Here is a 4,611-nt window from a genome sequence, read left to right as displayed (position 1 = left end):
GCTGGAGAGAGGGTAATGAAGTTCAAGCTGCTTTTATTACCCTGGATCTTCAATAACTGGCTTCTTAAAAAGTCAGTGGAAAAGAAGCAAGATTACCAAGTTCTGTCCAGACTGATGCTCTGCAGAAATGCTGGAGTGATGTCAAGAATAAAATGGTTTTATGTGGGTCTATCTCCAGGGGAGCTGTTGCAAGTTAGGTGCCCAGAGAGTGGCTAGCCTCCTCCTTGGTTAAGAAACAGAACATGGTGTCAATGGCTCCACGATGTTCACTCTGGTGACTTCCCGTTCTTTGGCAAGCTACCTCACTCCTGCAGAGAAGTACAAGTGGGTGGGTTTGTAATTCTGAAAGCAGACAGCAACATCTGACTGCCCATGTTGGGATGTCAGGAACTAAGGATGATGCCACTTGTTGGAGCAACAGCAGGCATAAGGGCAGTGTGTGAAAGGAGAGAAAATGAGCAAGGCTCTCTCTCCACACCATACAAGGCATGCCCATTTAATTTCCAAAAGCATCAACTGAGGGCATGTGAATCAGGAATAATTAGCAGCACACACAAGCAATGCACAGTTGTTACAAAAGACACAAACTCATGTTGCTTGACTGTTTGGATCCCTTTCCCCCTTACCTCATAGGCACAGACCCATGATGATTCTCACCACTGAAAGGCGTATCACTTTCGATGCAATTTACAACAGCCAATCACCAAGTTAAGGCGGGAGTGGGGGAAGAAAATGTTGTGTCTGGGTCTCAACTATAACCCTCCAAAGGCCCCAGCTATGAGGCAAGTTCAATGCAGATGTGGGTGGTTATGGACTGGAGGTTTACTTTTCAAGAGTATCTCTTTGCTGAGAAAACCCAATGGAAATGTAGACAGATGGGGGTTCAGATCACAGTACCACCTCTAACAGGCTTGGTGACCTAGGCACGTTACCTTAACTCTCCGTGTCTCAGTTCCTCAACCTGCAAAGTAGTTGGCTCACAGTAGGTGCTGAGAAGATCTTTTTTTTTTTTTCTCAGTCTAGGTTTTTGTTTGCAAGCAAAGTAACAGTGACAGTTAAGCAGAAAAGGAATATATAGGGAAGATGTGGGCAGCTTACAGAGTCTGAAGAAATGCTGGAGAGCTGAGATGAAAAATGAGCTGGAACCAAGGGAGGTTAGAGGGCAAAGAACATAGCTGACACCAGACCTTGGGCACAATCCAGTTATGATGCTGCCCCTGGCACCACCTCCATTGGCACTTGAGTCCTACCACTGAACCCCAGACTCCAGTATCTTCTTCCTTCTCATTCTTTACATGGGGCTGGGGAAGGAAGGAGTTCAGGCTTCAGGTTTTACTTACAACCCCTTTAATAATTTAATACAGTATATATTATTTTTTGGTTCTTTTTCAACAAAGGTGTGGGGTGGGGGTGGAGAATCTGCATCAAAGCAACCTGATCAGCTTATCCAAAGCCATGCTGTGAATCAGTGACACTGTTTGGAATGAACACACACACACATCTCCAGTTCCCCTTAAGTTGTGTCCATAACTAGCTCATGGAATGACTGTGGGAAAATTCAGGGGAAAGAGTGAAACTCTGGCTTCCCATAGGAGCAGTGAAGACATTGGCTATTAAGTGCAAAGTCATCTTTGACTCCCACCTCTGTTACTGGTGAGACAAGGCTCTAAAGAAGTGCCTTGGATGGCCTTGCAAGATGGGACTCAGTCAAATCCATGGATAGGAAGAGAATGAAAAATGAATTCGGAAAATTCAGTCACACAGTCCATTATTGAGTGGTTATGTTCTAGGCACTAGGCTAAGTTCTTTTGTGTCATTATTTTATTTAACATTCACATTAAATCAATGAGCTATCTATTATTATCCCCATTTTACAAATGAGGAAATCAAGGCTCCTGAGTCGGAGGGCATGTGGAGTAACATGGACATAGTACAAAAGCTTTGCCTTCAAAGCGGGACGTGCCCACAGATGTCTCTGGGTGGCGGCGGCATAGAAAAAGGACACGGGAATCCCAGGGCACAATATCATGGGTACTTAAGAAATGCCTGGTGATCTCATAATCTCCAAAACCGGTATTGTTTAGGCTAAGGGATCAAGAGACAAAAAGCTAAGGAATATTTCATGATCTGGAAACTTTCAGTTCCTTTAATATGAAAATGCTCAACATGAAGTATTAAAGATGTAAGGATTCAGAGGTTGCAGGAGGCCAAAGAAGATTAAGAGATTCTTTCCCCCAAATGAAGTGCACAGTGTATCCATTACAGGGCATGGAGATTTTCCCTCCCCTCCCCCACCTCCTCCACTTAATAGAGAAAATGCTGAAAATTTTGAAGAAATGCATTCTTTGTTCCTTAAGTTCCATGATTAATTAGGTATAAGCCATGTTTCAAAATGTTTCATCATTTATTTTTAATTCTCCCCAGAGTGTGTACAGTAACTTGGCTCAGAACACATAGATTACATTGCAAATGCTACTCATATGCTGAAACTTTCTATGTGTCTTTCCCTTCCCTTCTCTGCTTTCCCCTATAGTACTTGAGTGGAAGAATAAGGCTGGATTTCCATCGGAGAGCGCACCCTGCTTTGAGTGGATTTCTCCAGCCTATGGGGAACCGTCAGAAGGGAGACTGGAAACAGTCAGCAGGCAGCTGTGCGCCCACACAGGCATGGAGCCTCCCAGGTTGCTCTAACTCCCGTATCTCTGCATCAGTCAAGCAAAGGTGTGCATTTGGTTTAAGTCAGTCTTCATCTCTCCATCTCCCTTCACACACCCCTCCCCAGGAGTAATCCCCAGGCATAACCTAGGGAGCGATACAGCGTAGCGGTAAACACGTAGGATCCAACCATGGAGCTCTGACTCCATTTTTAGAGCTTTATCTTTTTCTCATCTGTTAAATGGGGATAAGAATAGCCTCCAAGATCCACTGGGTCATCGTAGGAGCAAATGTGATTTAACGGAGTGCTTCATTCAGAATATGCTTTCTATGGGTGTTCACATTATTTTTGTTATTTTCAATGTGGCCCAACTCCCAACCCCCAACACACACACACACTTGGGGGCCAAGTGACTTAGGATAGTGCTTGGAGCAGTGAGTTTGAGTCTGTGGAAGAGAAATTGGATCGGTCAGACAAGTTCCCAAGTTGAAGTAATCTGTGTTATGCACACACACACACAAAATACACAACACACACATACACATGCACACACACACAGTCTCAGGGTACAAGATTTGTTGCTGATTCCAAGGCAGAGGCTGCTCTTCTTGCCTTCCATCAGACCCCCTGACTTGCTGCAGAGGTAGCCCCTCCCTTTGCAATACCTTTACTTCCATATCTTTGCTTCCCTTCACTCATCAAAAAAACACTCCTCCTCCAAAGCTCAGATCAAATGCCACCACCAGCTTGCAGTCCTCACTTTGCCACTCTTTAAGGTGGACTGCATATGGTCAAGGGTGAGACCTCATCTCCTAGGCCTCAACTGCCTGGGCCTTGAAAGTGCAGTGAATTGAATCACCGGGTATATCAATTTCCTGGGGCTGCCATAACAAAGTACACAAACCGGGTGGTTTAAACACTGAAACTTACAGTCTCACGATTCTGGAGTTTAAAAGTCCGAAGTTAAGGTGTTGGCAGGGTGGTTCCTTCTGAGGGCTGTGAGGGAGAATCTGTTCCATGCCTCCCTCTTAGCTTCTGGTGGTTTGGTGGCGATCTTTGGGGTTTCTTCATTTGCAGAAGCATCACCCCAATCTCTGCCTTCAGCTTCATACGGCATTTTCCCAGTATGCGTGTCTGTCTCTGTGTCAAAATGTGCCCCTTTTTGAGGGGTATCAGGATTAAGTTCTGGTAAAAACCAGAAAACCTGCTAGACAAATTCAAAAAGAACTGTAACACAGATAATTTGTCCTTATTATAAGAACACAATTACTTTGGATTAGGGCCCACCCTAATGACCTCATCTTAACTTGATCAACTGCGAGAACCCTATTTCCAAATAAGGCCACATTCACAGGTACTGGAGAAGAGGACTCTAACTTTTTTTCTCAGGAGAGGCAGGGGACACTGTTCAACCCATGACCAGGGCTGAATGAGCAACAACCCTGAGTCAGAGTCCGTAGGTTTCTTCTGTTACTTTTTTTTTTGAGAGTTGGGATCTTGCTCTGTTGCCCAGGCTGCAGTGCAGCAGTACGATCACAGCTCACTGTAGCCCCAAACTCCCAGGCTCAAGCAATTCTCCTGCCTCACCCTGCCAAGTAGCTGGGAATACAGGCTAATTTTTAAAAATTTTTTGTAGAGATGGCGGTCTGGCTATGTTGCCCCAGCTGGACTTGAACACCTGTCCTCAAGCAATCCTCCTGCCTCACTCTCCCAAAGCACTGGGATACAGGTGTGAGCCTCTGCTCCCAGCCTCTGTTTCTAATTCTAGCAGGGAAGAGCACTGAGGATACTGAGAGGGTAACATCCAATCCTGCCCTTATCATCAAACACAGATCGTTCTCATCTGGTGGTTCTTGAGCCCTGCTGCCACATTAGCCTCATCTGTAGATCCTAAAGACAAAATGAGACAAAACCAAACAACGACGCTGGGATGGGGAAGACAGGTCAGTGAGACT

The 4,611-nt window shown here is 45.2% G+C and overlaps 1 non-coding gene across 1 annotated transcript; it reads right to left on the bottom strand.

Annotated features, from left to right (window-relative positions):
* Window positions 1–3,834: 3,834 nt before the first annotated feature.
* LOC112441068 (U7 small nuclear RNA) lies at window positions 3,835–3,894 on the bottom strand. The gene has a single exon (XR_003029049.1). It is a non-coding gene; the product is annotated as a U7 small nuclear RNA (small nuclear RNA).
* Between the last annotated feature and the right edge of the window lie 717 nt (window positions 3,895–4,611).

Source organism: Pan paniscus, chromosome 8, assembly GCF_029289425.2.
Source record: "Pan paniscus chromosome 8, NHGRI_mPanPan1-v2.0_pri, whole genome shotgun sequence".
Lineage (NCBI taxonomy): Eukaryota > Metazoa > Chordata > Mammalia > Primates > Hominidae > Pan > Pan paniscus.
The sequence above is the reverse complement of the archived record's forward strand: the minus strand, read 5'-3'. Positions and strand labels throughout refer to the sequence as shown.